Source organism: Schistocerca nitens, chromosome 7 (assembly GCF_023898315.1).
Source record: "Schistocerca nitens isolate TAMUIC-IGC-003100 chromosome 7, iqSchNite1.1, whole genome shotgun sequence".
In the NCBI taxonomy this organism is placed as follows: domain Eukaryota; kingdom Metazoa; phylum Arthropoda; class Insecta; order Orthoptera; family Acrididae; genus Schistocerca; species Schistocerca nitens.
Genome location: NC_064620.1, coordinates 446564654 through 446580611, shown reverse-complemented (window position 1 = coordinate 446580611; position 15958 = coordinate 446564654).

The following is a 15958-nucleotide window of genomic DNA, read 5'->3' as shown; positions in this document are numbered from 1 at the left end:
AAAGAACAATTCATTGTTAATTAACATGCATAGTCATTAATATGGAATCGGCCGTACCCCAACTGTGTGCCAACATGATTTATCGTTTTTTATTGTGTAACCAGTAGAATTTTTATAGAATACTTGCTCTGTGTTTCCTGCGTTACATTACGTCTTGTCTACTCGTTTCGGCATACTGTACATGTAAAATTGGTTTTATCTCGGAATCAGTCCTTTGCTAAGCCTGTGTAACTTCGTACATTTCTAGTGTTCAGATGGTTGTATGGGCACGTTCCGATAGCCAATAAATTAAATTAATATCAAAAAGATTTGTGTTTTGATTCAGGGCCACGACAGTAGAGCTATTTGATCCATCGACAGTTAATATGAATCATCTCGAACGGTCTTTGCCATTGAGTGTACATCTGAACACCATGGTCTCCATTGGTCGTAGTTCAAAAGACGAGGGACAAAGCACGCTGCGAATCGTCTCATGTTGAAATCATCAGCTAGAATTTTTTGTCATGTCCCGTGCCTAATTCCAAAGATTTCACAGAAATCATCGATTGTCTACCTGCTGTCTTGCGGCAGTACTTTCGATAGCTGTGCACAGTTACAGTTGGCCCGAATATTTGTCTTCCTCCACAGACTCCAGGCGATCTTTAAATGGCTTAAATGATTCAAATGATCTTTCTTGGCACGAGAAGTGCTCACCGGAAACGTCCTTCAGCATGTGGTCGGTTTCGGCTCCATTTTCTCGGAGCACAACAGTGTGCAAAAAACACAGCGATGCACGCACACTGACACAACGTGGCAGACTGGAAATCGGAGGACACAGCTAGAGACGCCTAGCGGCGCACGTTTGTGTTGGTAATTTTTTATACGTGACGTTCAAATTCTCGTAAGCTTTAGGTAGCCCATCTTGTATTCCGCGCGTTGGACGGAGCAACGGCGTCCGCAGTCTGGCAGCCGGTGCTGTGGAGGAGTACAGCGGACAAGAGCCAAGAGTTATGGTTCGGTGCACCTCTGTCCGTGGCACTGCCCCTGCTTTAAGGAGCTCCATCTGGAATATTTAAGAGGGTCATTGCCCAGAAGCAAGTGGCGAGGAACGGCTGCACTTGCGCCTTCTTCGCTGAAAGAACGGCACCACTGCTTCCCTGGCATCGATGTTCTCCTGACGTGTCCTCCATGGAACATTTAACATGACAACACAACAGACACGTGTACAGACAACGGCGTGCTGAAAAGTGATGTGTCGGCAGAAGTGCCAACACCGTGTTGTTTGAGGAAGCCGAAATGCACGCTATAAGCTCACGCAGGATGGCGTGAGGTCTGAAACAGGATACTTAATGAATTCTATAAAGAAAAGTACATAGCTGCTGGAATGCTTAACTTTAATCCATCATTTGAATACATCGTTCTTGACGGTACGTTATCAAGAATATTGACTGTAATGGCGCATTGCTAGGTCGTAGCCATTGACTTAGCTGAAGGCTATTCTAACTATATTCTCTGCAAATAAGCGAGGCTTCGTCAGTGTTGTCGCTAGCTAAGTCGTCCGTACAACTGGGGCGAGTGCTAGTAAGTCTCTCTAGACCTGCCGTGCGGCGGCGCTCGGTCTGCAATTACTGACAGTGGCGACACGCGGGTCCGTCGTATACTAGCGGACCGCGGCCGATTTAAAAGCTACCACCTAGCAAGTGTGGTGTCTGGCGGTGACACCACAAAAAGTAATGCTACAGAATTTTGTATGTGAAAACTCTTAAAGCTTTTAAAATAAACAAATGTTATTAACACTCTGCATGTTATTCTTCACGTCTAAATATTTATTTCTCAGAATAGTCATCCTGGTGAAGAACATACTTCTTTCAACAAGAAACCTATGATACCGAAACTGTAAAATCTTAGACTTCGTTGACGGGGCCACAATTTCACCCCTGCTTGCACGGCTTTCATCAGAAAGTCCTCGAACATGTTCCTTAAGTTTTCGAAAAAAGATGAGAGCCTGACGGCTCTTACTCGGAAGTGTATGGAGGCTGACCGATGACAGTGAACCCAAGATTTGCGATTGTTTAGCAGTCGCACCGCTCGTGTACGGTCTGACATTGTCATTGAGCCGTGCCGACTCGCCTGAGTTGCTGGCACGACGGCCGGGCCGCGGCCCAACGATATCCAGCCAGTACCGATTATCGCTGCCCGCCGCGAGGATCTTTGACAGCGTGTTTTGCGTGGTTTCGCGCACGGTTTTGAGTTTCAAATACGGAACGCGAAGACGTGGTGGGCAATTGGACAGTGAGCCAGTTTTTGAGCGGTGGTTCTGGGAAGTGGAATTTGCATGACATGTGCGAGCTCTTAGGGTAAGGATGGAAATGGGTTTTCCGTACTTGTTGCCAGGGACCAAAGGTTCATTGTGTAATTACTACTGCTGGCTAGAGGAACGGCTTCGGAATGAAATGCTCCCTGGCTACTCTAAATTTCTAATTGGTGAAAAAGCAAGCTGTGAACAAATTCGTTTGTTGAGCAGAACGGATAGTGTACCTCTCGATATTGTGTACTACTCACATGTTGTTCTGTTAGTGGGAGGTGACATGTGACTTCTGGTAATCGAAATTCTATCTGACGTTACGTTACTAGAAGCCAGTTCAATTTAACCGTTTTAAATTGCCGCCTTGCATAAACATGTCTTGTAATTCTATTTTAAGAGTGGTGAATGCATAAATAGTGATTTGTTTTGATAGTTCTGGGACAGCTGTGGCTGTGCTTGAAAAATAAATAAAAAATAAATAAATGAAACTAAAACAAATAAATAAGTAAATAAAAGATTGGTGATAAGTGGCTTGGCTTATACGTTTTCCGCCCTGGTAGGATGAACTTTAAGAAGTGCTGTGTTCAGTGGAATCGATCGGTACCTGGCATCTGTTAAGGGATTAACTGAAATTATAAGCCTTATGAAGGCTGTTATTGTATTCACGTTTACAGTAAGTCACTCTAAGTACTCTTGATGATTCGCTTAGGGATTTGGCAGGCTGTGTTAGGCTAAACGTTAATGATGTTAAAAAGTTGTGCCTTATTCGGTGTTGTATTGCAATAATTATTGAAATATTTGTTAATGCGTCCAGTGTTATACGTGAAGTACTGTCTGTTATTTAAAGATACACTATGTGATCAAAAGTATCCGGACACCCCCAACATCATACGTTTTTCATATTAGATGCATTGTGCTACCACCTACTGCCAGGTACTCCACAGCAGCGACCTCAATAGTCATCAGACATCGCGAGAGAGCAGAATGGAGTGTTCTGGGGAAGTCACAGACTTCGAAAGTGGTCAGGTGATTACGTGTCACTTGTGTCATACGTCTGTGCGCGAGATTTCCACACTGCTAAACATCCCTAGGTCCACTGTTTCCGATGTGATAGTGAAGTGGAATAGTGAAGGGACGCGTACAGCACAATAGCTTACTGGCTGACCTCATCTGCTGACTGACAGAGACCGCCGACATTTGAAGATTGTCATAATGTGTAATAGGCGGACACCTCTCCAGACCAACACACAGGAATTCCATACTGCATTAGGATCCACTGCAAGTACTATGACAGTTAGGCGGGAGGTGAGAAAATTTTATGGTCGAGCTGCTGCTCATAAGCCACACATAACGCCGGTAAATTCCAAACGGCGATTCGCTTGGAGTAAGAAGCGTAATCATTGGACGATCGAATAGTGGAAAAACGTTGTGTGGGGTGATGAATCACGGTACACCATGTGGCGATGCGATGGCAGGGTGTGGGTGTAGCGAACGCCCGGTGAACGTCATCTGCCAGCGTGTGTAGTGCCAACAGTAAAATTAGGTGGTGTTATAGTGTGGTCGTGTTTTTCATGGAGGGGGCTTGCACCCCTCGCTGTTTTGTGTGGCACTATCACAGCATAGGCCTACATTGATATATTAAGCACCTTCTTGCTTCCGCCTGTTGAAGAGCAGTTCCTGCATGGCAATTGCTTCTTTCAACACGATCGAACACCTGTTCGTAATGCACGGCCTGTGGTGAAGTGGTTACAATAACATCCCTGTAATGGACTGGCTTGCATGGAGTTCTACCACCTTTGGGATGTTTTCGAACGCCGACTTTGTTTGCCAGGCCTCACCGACCGGCATCGATACCTCTCCTCAGCGCAGTTCTCCGCGAAGAATGGGCTGCCATTCCCCAAGCAACCTTCCAGCACCTGACTGAACGTATGCCTGCGAGAGTGGAAAGCTGTCATCAAGGCTACAGGTGAAATCTAGCATTACCGATGGAGGGCGCCACGAACCTGTAAGGCATTTTCAGCTAGGTGTCCGCATACTTCTGACCACATAGTGTATCACCATATTCGGGTTAAAAATTGACGGTCTTAAATACGGCTGTTTTAAAATTGGGTGGTAAAGTGATTTTGAGTAAAGATAATATTTTATTTGATTGGAGCCGTACGTTGGGGTTGTGTGCAATGGGTTACAGTAATACTCCGACAGGGATTGGAATGCGCTAAGTGCACTTCGTTAGCAACTGTCTTCTAACGGCCAACTGTCTGAGCTGCCATTTCCCGTATGCACTTCTCTTGCACTTACTAGCTACATAACCCGCTCGTCTGGAGTGGCATTTAGCGGTTATTGTAACCATGTATGTGCAATAGGATTTACCATTCGAAGCAATCCGTTTAAGTAGCTTGGGCTCCAGTACGATCGCCTGTATCTCAAAGTTCACGCAAGCCGTTGTGTGTATCTCTCTCTTCTCTGTGGGTTACTTTGTTATTTACATAATTGTAGTATTCCTACTGTACAATCTGACTGTGATTCCTTATGTCTTAATATTATGCCAGTGCCAAATGGATTCTCATGTGAGATCTTAGTTTATTCTAGGACGGGCTTCTGGATATCGTGTGTTCCGGTGGTTTGTGATTCGACTGATGCCTTTGAGGAGTCTGAGACTGGCTGTGGCTGGCTGTAGCCCGAGGGATAGTGAAGTTATTACATCTAAACCACTGAAACTACCACCTGTTATGGTGTCATTGTAAGTGCATATTTCTTCCGTAATGAATTTGTAGACAGCAACTTATTTAGCCAGAACAGTTCAAATGGCTCTGAGCACTATGGGACTCAACTGCTGTGGTTATCAGTCCCATAGAACTTAGAACTACTTAAACCTAACTAACCTAAGGACATCACACACATCCATGCCCGAGGCAGGATTCGAACCTGCGACCGTAGCAGTCGCACGGTTCCGGACTGCGCGACTAGAACCGCGAGACCACCGCGGCCGGCGCCAGAACAGTCCTATAGTTGTATTAACCAAATTTTGGATTGTCAGAGAGTACATTATCTAAATAGTCTCTTGTTTTAATTACCATGACTGGGTTACCTGTCTGATCAGAGTCTTTGAGCTCATCGAAGATCTTGTTATTCTGCATTTCTTTTCTAGTTAATTGTTTTTGTTATTAATTAAATATTTAATTTATAATATGGGTCTACAAGACTCCCCTGATGGATCTAATTTATTAAATTACACATCACACATGAGATCAGACGTGTGCACCTGTAATTGATTAATTTTAAATTTTCCTTGAATGGCTTTCGTTGCTGCATAGGTATATTTTTAAATCAACTTTTAAGAAGAAACGTTTTTCGTTTATTGTAAGTTAATGAATGTCCTTTGCTGGTTTCCGTGACCGGCTTATGTAATTGTTTCATTTAGCCATTGATTGTTTCTTTTTTTTACTGGTGTTATAATAAAGTACCTTGGGGTCTGGTCCTCATACCCCGCAGTCAACTGTGCTGGCGCCAAAGCGCCGCAGGATTTGAGTCATGCTGAAGGAGAATGTGTTCCTTTCTACGAACCAATCGATTTCGAAACACGATTACAGCATTCTAAATAACAAGTAGAATGTTGACAAAGTTTACTTTATTTAGGAAGATTTAAGAGTTTTCGCGTAATAGTTCCAGCACGCCCTCGTAATTAATAGCGGATCTGACGTGGGTGAAATTATACGATAATAGAAACAAACTCATCCGTAGAAAATATAGGTCCGCAAACGATTGGTTTGCGAGATAACTATGTATGTCACGAGCTTCCACCAGTTTCATTACGATGTGTGGTCCTTGTCGGTGTAGAACACTTGAGACGTAAATTATTCGATTAAGGCCAAATTTAATTGGGTTCTAATGTAACTTTTGGCCAGTGACTGAGGAATTACAAACCAAGTATATGGGTCACCAGTAGTTTGCTACTGACGTAAGACCATACCTAATGGGCCAATTTCGTCAAGGATTACAGGTCGAGCAGGGACTGCGGAATGCCTCTAGCATCACCTGAACATAGTCTGGCGTCACCTCAAAAGTCAAGTGCTTAAAAATCCCGCCGATACAGCTAAAGACGTAGAGAAGCGATTGGTACAGTCTGGTCAACGTTTACGGAATGATCAGGTAGTGTTTGAAAGAAAGTGCACCATTGAAAGTTTGTGACGGCAAGCGCAGCATTGCTTTCAAACACGAGGACGACACGTGCAACACCCCCTTTATAGCGTACTATGTGAAAATAGTATTGTACTTGATAATGATGGTGAGAGAATTGTAGTCGAAACTGCAAGGGATACCTTTTTTTCCGGGAATGTCCCACAGAGTTTTAACACAATTACAAAGAGTTTAAAAAAACATCAATAACTTTAAAAAATTACATTTATGAATATTTAAACTAATAATTACGGATTAAAAAAATGTTTCAAATGGCTCTGAGCACTATGGGCCTTAACTTCTGAGGTCATCAGGCCCCTAGAACTTAGAACTACTTACACCTAACTAACCTAAGGACATCACACAAATCCACAGCCGAGGCAGGATTCGAACCTGCGACGGTAGCGGTCGCGCTGTTCCAGATTATAGCGCCTACAACCGCTCGGCCGCTCCGGCCGGCAATGACGGAGTACCCTGAAGGGTATCAATACACAAGAAGATACTTGAAAACCTATAACAATTATATGAGGAATGACATTAAAAAATATACTTTAAAAGACAACTTCAGTGAGGTACACAATTACCGACGTTTGCGCAGAAGGTGAGTTACTGCGCTAAAGCGTTATGTTGTGAACGTAACAAGTACAGAAAACTTAGTCACCTGCAATTTTCAGAAGGAAACATAGGAGATACCCAACATTTCGGCGAAATACTAAGTTGCAACAAGCTGTACGTAAAATTCCTTAACTAAGTAATGCCGAATGGTAAAATAATTACTTTTTGTTCAGAACCCAGTCCGTATAAGTTGCTTTCCCCTTGTTAGAAACGATCCATAAGCCTCGGTCGAATGCGTGTATCCCGGCTACAGCCTTTCACGATTTTATCCGCTCTGGTCACATCGAATTGATTCAGACTTCGGGAAGAACAGGAAGGCCCTTAAAGCAACAGTAATTGTAAATCCAGAAAACAGTGATCGGTATTGCAACAAATAAAAGACACAATTAGGCACAACATTAAAATATAAAATCTTAAATACTGTGAAATTTCTGAAAAAAATCTGCGGAAGAAAATGTACGTAGCTAGAACAAAACACTTAAATCGCTCAACCAGCCGGTGAATATTGGCGAATGCTGTTAACTTGGTACAGATAATAATGGTACTACCAGAAAAGTCCAACTGCACTTACTTAATTCCCAACTTATGGGCTCCATATCAAATTTCCGTCAACGATTATTCCGGTAACATCGGCTATGGATGTCTCTCATGGCGAACCAGTATAAATCAACCACGCTAATCACCTCCCACAACACAGAAAGAGTGTACCTGACAAATTGTTCACCATGCAGTGTTTCTCGGTGGTACTCAGTCCACCTTCGTAATAGACGTAGGTCGCCATTCCTTTCTGAGAAACAATTTCCACATAACTAGTGCAGTCTGGATATCAAAACAAACGTGCATCCTAGGCCGACACGCGGCCTCACACTCTGTCACTGTCCAAGCCCTCCGTCCGTGCGGTGACCAGCTAGCAAGCACGAGGACAAGTAAGTGGTCACACACTCCACAGGCCCATACTTCCTTCTGTATACAGCCGGAGCCGCTTCAATCGCCTTCACTGCCAATTTCCCCCCTCGGCAGGCGAGAGAAGTCCTGCCTCTCACTCAGAAAAGGTAGGCAAACGTAATGACAATCAATTTTCTCACCTGCACACGTTAAAGAACGCCATGGGTGAAACTCAAGTAAAGGCGCTACAGTCTGGAACCGCGCGACCGCTACGGTCGCAGGTTCGAATCCTGCCTCGGGCATGGATGTGTGTGATGTCCTTAGGTTAGTTAGGTTTAAGTAGTTCTAAGTTCTAGGGGACTGATGACCTTAGAAGTTAAGTCCCATAGTACTCAGAGCCATTTGAACCATTTGAAACTCAAGCCCAATAAGATCTGAACTTAATGGAAAAGTTCTCATTTCAAATACAGTTTACTAACTAGGACACTATTTAATATTGAATTCACACTATTTAATATTGAAGTCAGAGGCTGCTGATAACCTATACGGTCACACTTGTTTTGTGGTGGTGGTGGTGGTGGTAAGTTACTATGGGACCAAACTGCTTAATCTAACTACTAAATCTAACTTAAGCTAACTTACGCTAAGGACAACACACACCCATGCCCGAGGGAGGACTCGAACCTCCGACGGTGGGTTCCGTGCGAACTGTGGCAAGGCTCCTAAGACCACACGGCTACGCCGCGCGGCACGCTTCTTTTGAAATCGTCTGGTCTGCTGATGTTTACTGGAACATTTTTGCATCGTACTTGTGTCAGGTTTTTATGTTAATTACGATACCTGGCGAATAATTAACTTCGGGCAGCAAATATCTCGTAGCTACTGTGTTTAGATTATATTCGGTTAGAGATACAGACTCCATAACACCTAGGCCGTTGCTGGCGTAACTGGCATATACGATATTACAGTGACCGTGTAATTCTGAATTACTATGCAAAATTCCTTTGTACGGAAGAACATTGCATCGTTATTCGAAATAACAGGTGCATGCCTGTCCAAAGCAACATTGCATCGTTTTTCGGAATAACACAGGCACCGCAATATCGTATTTACTCGCCGACACCGGGCAAGCGAATTTCCAGTAAAATGTCTCATCTGTACGGGAACGTACATAATGGATGTACAAACAGATTGTAAACACATGGCTGGTGACATAAGGAAGTTTGGATGTGACCGTAAGATATGCACGGATAACCCGATGGTCAGGCGACCGCTCCCTATAAGCGGGGAAATCCGGGTTCGAGTTACGGTCCGGCACAAATTTTCATTGTCATCATTCAGTTCCACAGCTGATGCTCGTCTATATTCGCAGTTGTGAATACGTATTATGTAACTTGCATATGGCTGATTAGCAAAATGGCTCTGACAAGGGAACCTCCCCATCGCACCCCCCTCAGATTTAGTTATAAGTTGGCACAGTGGATAGGCCTTGAAAAACTGAACACAGATCAATCGAGAAAACAGGAAGAAGTTGTATGGAACTATGAAAAAAATAAGCAAAATATACAAACTGAGTAGTCCGTGTCCAAGATAAGCCACATCAAGGTACATGTACACCGATGAGCACCGTGGTCCCGTGGTTACCCTGAGCAGCTACGGAACGGGAAGTCCCTGGTTCAATCCTCCCTCGAGTGAAAAGTTTTAATTTTTTATTTTCAGACAATTATCAAAGTTCATGCACTCAGACATGATCAGCTTCGCTCTCCAAAATTCCAGGACATGTTCAGATTTGCTTGGACACAAGCAGGATGTCACGGTCTACATACACACGGAAAAACTTGAAAACGTTAAAAACGTATGTTTTGACAGAGCACAGGGAAAACTGTGCGACTGTGAAACTTGCATTCATTTGTTGCCGTTTATGTGACAAACTTATGTTTTCATCACTTTTTTGGGAGTGATTATCACATCCACAAGAAAACCTAAATCGGGCAAGGTAGAAGAAACTTTTTACTCATTCGCCAAGTGTGCAAGTTAGGTGGGTCGACAACATATTCCTGTAATGTGAAGCACATGCCGTCACCAGTGTCGTATAGAATATTTCAGACGTGTTTTCCTGTGGAGGAATCGGTTGACCAATGAATTTGCGATGAAATGTATTCGGTTCCTATTGGAGAGGCACGTCCTTTCGTCTACTAATCGCACGGTTTTGCGGTGCGGTCGCAAAACACAGACACTAAACTTATTACAGTGAACAGAGACGTCAATGAATGAACGGTCAGATCGTAACTTTGCGAAAATAAAGTAAGTAAAATTTTTACTCGAGGGAGGACTCGAACCAAGGACCTCTCGTTCCGCAGTTACTCACTCTAACCACGGGACCACGGCGCTCCTCAGCTTACACAGTGCTTGATGTTGCATATCTTACACTTGGACTACTCAGTTTGTATAATTTGCTTATTTTTTCATAGTTCCACACAACTTCTTCCTGTTTTCTCGATTGATCTGTGTTCAGTTTTTCAAGGCCTATCCACTGTGTCAATTTATAACTAAATCTGAGGGGGGTGCGATGGGGAGGTTCCCTTGTGAGCACTATGGGACTTAACATCTACGGTCATTAGTCCCCTAGAACTTAGAACTACTTAAACGTAACTAACCTAAGGACAGCACACAACACCCAGTCATCACGAGGCAGAGAAAATCCCTGACCCCGCCGGGAATCGAACCCGGGAACCCGGGCGTGGGAAGCGAGAACGCTACCGCACGACCACGAGCTGCGGACGGCTGATTAGCATTTGACCATAATGAATTCATCTAGAAGCCAGATTCTCTTCTGTAAGCTTAAACGTTTCTGTATCATAATATAACCTAAACTGGGGGACAGTGACCCTTTCATGTATACTTATTGATGCTATTTGTACAAACTTACGTGAAGACTAAATGATCTGGTTTCGCAATGCGCCGAAGAGAGTGATGCGGCAAGCGACCTGGCGTATGGTACGGCACGAGTCTTGTTTCTGGCTTCCGAATGAGAAAGAACAAACATAGCCTAATGGAGCAGCGCCTACCGGACTAATATGATATAACTGTATCGCACGGCACGCCAAGTCACTGAGCAAGCTCCAATTTCCCATGCACCACGTCTGTGTTTATGATGGTTTACGAAGTATCTGGTTTGATTGTGCGGTCGTCTCTGTGCATACGAAACTGAGAAAGGATCGGGATTCACTTTGTTGGTTTCACGTATTTACAATAATAGCAGCAATGAATACAGCAACAGGAAATCTCAGACAAAGAATGGGAACGGGCTCTAAATGAATACCAGAGACATGTACAGTTCCTGAAATTCATTTAGTTTTTTGTTTGCGAATAGGAAGACTATGTAGAACTGAACGGAAGTACGAATTGTGGTTTTCCATAAATCACGCCTGCAAGTGGCATGTACGAGGGTTGACTGAAAAGTAATGTCTCCACCTTCGTAACTCCTCAACAGTTGGCAGCATTGGTATGCGGCCGGTACTGTCTTGTTCCGTAGCTTCTTCTCTACAGCTCCAGTTGGCAGGAAGCCTTAGCATTGAACAGTTGTGTTGTTGCAGTGTAAAGTATGGAACCCTGCGCAGACGGTCGGCCAATGCGATTTAAGCAACGTGCAGTCATCGAATTCTTGACAGCAGAAGGTGCCACCTCTGAGGAGATTAATCAGAGAATGAAAGGAGTTTATGGTGATTGTGTTGATGTGAGTACTGTGAGTCGCTGGGCGAGTAAATTTAAAGATGCTGAGGCGGGAACGTCTGACCTGCGTGACAAACAAAGAGTTGGACGTCCTGTGACAGCAACAACCGAGTTTCACAAGCAGAATGTTGACTGACTGATTCAGGACGATCGTCGTATCGCTCAGAGAGCAATTGCAAGCACAATCGCCATTTCACAATAACTTGTGGGTCACATTATTGCTTTGCTTGGCTATCGGAAGATCTGTGCACGATAGGTACCCCAGATGCTGACTCCTAAAATGAAAGCTCACAGGCTTGAAATTTGCCAGGAACTCCTCTCGCGTTACTAGAATAAACGTGACGCCTTTCTCCATTCAGTTGTGACAGGAGACGAAACGTAGTACACCATTACGACCCGGAGACGAAACGTCAGTGTATGGAATATCGACACAAAGACTCGCCCCAGAAAAAGAAATTCAAGACTCAGCCCTCAGCTGGAAAAATCATGGCCACAGTGTTCTAGGACGCAGATGGTGTTATACATGTTGATTTCCATGATCGTGGAACAAGAAAATTGAGTGTGTTAATCATAACGCGGCGAACTCTGAAACGACGGCTAACGAGGGTCCGAAATTGAAAGGAAAATGTTTTACTGCAGCATGATAATGCCAAACCACACACTTCACGTCCCACCACAGCAGAACTTCAGAAATTGAATCTCACCACCGTACGGCATTCTCCATGCGGTCCAGGCTTAGCACCGTCTGACTTCCATCTGTTCTCGATAATGAAAGACGATCTCGGGGATATCATTACGCTTCTGATGAAGACGTTGAGAGAACTGTGCGACTGTGGCTGCATAAAAAGGTGTCGACTTCTTCCGCGACGGCCATAGAAAACTTGTTCATCGTTTGCAGAAACATATCCAATTGGCTGGTGATTATGTGGAAAAGTGAATGTTGGTATGATGTTTAAAGCTTTCCCGGCGTACTGATTGTTCCATAAAAACACGGGAGAACTGCCGGATATTAGTAACTTCCTGCCACGATATTTCGGCGCAGAGTCTTCTGGCCATCTTCAGGTGAATGCCACTGTAGTAGTTCTGGCGAGTACGCTTTTTTTTCTTTATTGTTATTTTCAAACCCGTACAAACAGGCAGGCTGTCAGCAGCATGTTACGCCGCTCTTCAGCCATAGAATAGATCAATAAACAACACAAAGAATAAAAATAAGTGACATAACGGTAGGTGATAAAACAGTAGACACATAAAGACAAACACTGAGCCGTTCACAATCGACGATAAACCACACTACAAACTGTTGACACGACGCACAAGCACTGAAGATGGCGATGGCACAGGTGAACGATGGAGTGCGACGGTGAACAATGAACACTAAACACGACGACACACACGAGATACTGATGGCGATGATCTCCGGCGCGCGAATGTCCACTTAGCGTGTGCGAGTCCGGGGACCGGCCAAGAGGGGAAGAAGGGTGAGGTGGGGGAGAGGGAAGAACAAAGATGCCAATGGCTGAGGAGATGGGGGGTGGAGTAGAGGGACAGGGGAGGGGAAGCCCGGGGGAGGAGTGGGGAGAAATGGAGGAGGGAGGGAAGAGGGAGAGAAGGGAGGGAGGGTGCCCAAAGGAGCAAACACAGGAAGATGGCGGGAGGATCAAAGCTGGTAGGAGGGGTAGATGGAGGGGAGAAGGGCATCATCAGGGAGAGGGAGCTGGCGGAAGCCACCTTGGGAGAGGGTAAGGAGGGTGGAGAGATGGAGACCAGGTGGGACGTGGGAATACAGGCGCAGCAGCACTCGGGGGAGGGAGAGGATGGGCGAGACAAGCGGGTGAGGAGGATCGAGTTTGCGGGAGGTGTACAGGAACCATATCCTTTCAAGGAAAAGGAGGAGGTGGGGGAACGGAATGACACCATACAGGATCTGCGTGAGGGAGGGGAGACGGATCCGATAGGCGAGGCAGAGAGCACGGCGTTCAAGGATTTGATGAGATTTATAAAACGTAGGGGGGTGAAGATCCAGGCCGGAAGGGCATAACAAAGGATAGGGCGGATGAGGGATTTATAGGTGTGGAGTATGGTGGAGGGGTCCAGACCCCATGTACGGCCGGAAAGGAGATTGCGGAGACGGAGTCAGGAGCGTGCCTTGACTTGGATTGTCCGGAGATGGGGGGTCCAGGAGAGACGACGGCCGAGGGTGACGCCAAGGTACTTAAGGGTGGGGGTGAGGGCAATTGGACGGCCATACATGGTGAGATAGAAATCAAGGAGGGCGAAGGAAGGGGTGGTTTTGCCTACAATGATCGCCTGGGTTTTGGAGGGATTGACCTTGAGAACCACTGGTTGCACCAAGCGGTAAACCGGTCAAGATGGGATTGGAGAAGGTGTTGGGAGCGCTGCAGGGTGGGGGCAAAGGCAAGGAAGGCGGTGTCATCGGCAAATTTGGCATGTCCGCCGTATATAAAAGGTACAGAAGGGGGGAGAGGCCGGAGCCTTGGGGCACACCGGCGGAAGAAAAAAAGGTGTAGGAATCCGTGTTATGGATGGTGACGTAGGAAGGATGGTGGGAGAGAAAGGAGCCGATCAGACGGACGTAGTTAATGGGAAGGGCGAAGGTTTGGAGCTTGAAGAGGAGACCGGAATGCCATATGCAGTCACAAGCACGTTCGAGGTCCAGGGAGAGGAAGATTGTGGAGCGACGGGAATTAAGCTGTTAGGAAAGGAGATAAGTGAGGTGAAGGAGAAGTTCGTTGGAAGAGGACGGCCTAAAGCCACACTGGGTAACGGGAAGGAGGCGGTGCTGGCGGAGATGCTGGTGGATGCGGCGGGTGAGGATAGATTCCAGGACCTTGCTGAAGACCGAGGTAAGGCTGATGGGACGGTAGGAGGAGACGGCGGACGGCGGTTTACCAGGTTTAAGGAACATCAGGATACGGGAGGTTTTACACATGTCGGGGTAGTAACCGGTGGACAGGACTACGTTGTAGAGCTGGGCCAGAGTGGAGAGGAAAGCGACAGGTGACACGATAGTGACCAGGAGCAGTGTTGCGTTTTGTGTGGAGTGTAGCAATGAGATCCTGTGTAGTGATAGGGGCATTGAGTTCCATGTGTGCAATGTTGTCCAAGTACTGGAAACCAGGTGCGAGGGGAGGGACAAAGGTGTCAGTTCGATCGCGGACATCCGGGAAGAGGGAGTAATCGAACTGGGGATCATCGGGGATGGAAAACACATCGGAGAGGTAGGAGGCAAAGTGATTGGCCTTACTAAGGGTGTCAGGGAAGGGGTGGAAGAGGATAGTAGGGGGAGGGTTTAGTTCCGGTAAGGCGACGGAAGGCTGACCAGAACTTGGACGAGTTTATAGGTAGGGTAGCATTTAAACGGGTGCATGTCTGTCGCCAGTCCCGGCATTTCTTAGCCACGAGCAAATTTAGAATGCATCACTGGAGTTGCCAGTGGCATCATAGTGTGTCCGGGTCACGCGTGTGGAGGAAGGCACGGTAGAAACGGCAGGATTCATGGAGGAGGAGGACAGCCTGTGGGGGTAAGGTAGGACGGTGGGGATGGATGGTGACAGTAGGGACGTGGGCCTCCACAGCCACGGACAAGGTCTGCTGGAGGAAGGAGGCGGCATGGGTTACATCGGCAGGTTGGTGGTAGGTGAAGGGTTGGCTATCGACCTGGGTGCAGAGGGTATCCCGGTAGGCATTCCAGTTGCCACGGGAATAGTCATGGACATACCTGGGGGAGGGTCATTATGAGGGTTGGGGCGGGGGCGACGATCGTCTGAAATAGTGAGGAGGACAGGGAGATGGTCACTACCAATAGCCTCCAGTACATCCACCGTTATGTGGCCAAGGACTTTAGGGGAGGAAAGGATAACATCAGTAGTGGAGTTGGATTCGGGACGGGTGTGCTGGGCGATGTGGATGAGGTCGCCTTGAAGGGAGGAGAGGAATCAATGCCACCGCCGTAACTGGGCGGCAGAACGAGTATGGATGTTGAGGTCAGTGGCGATCACGTAGGAGGAGAAGGTACAGTCAATGTGGGAGAGGAAGTCGAAGGGAATAGGGGCGTTAAGGCGGACATAGATGGTGGCGCAGGTGACGTTAAGGCCAGGGAAGAAGAGACTAAGGATCAGGTGATCGGTGGGGTCGGGAAGGAGAGGTTTGGCGCCGAACTTGGATCTGGCGGTGGTGACCAATGGCAACTCCGCCATGCGCAATTGGGAGGGGATTATCGGAGCAGTGAAGGAGGTGGGGCGACGT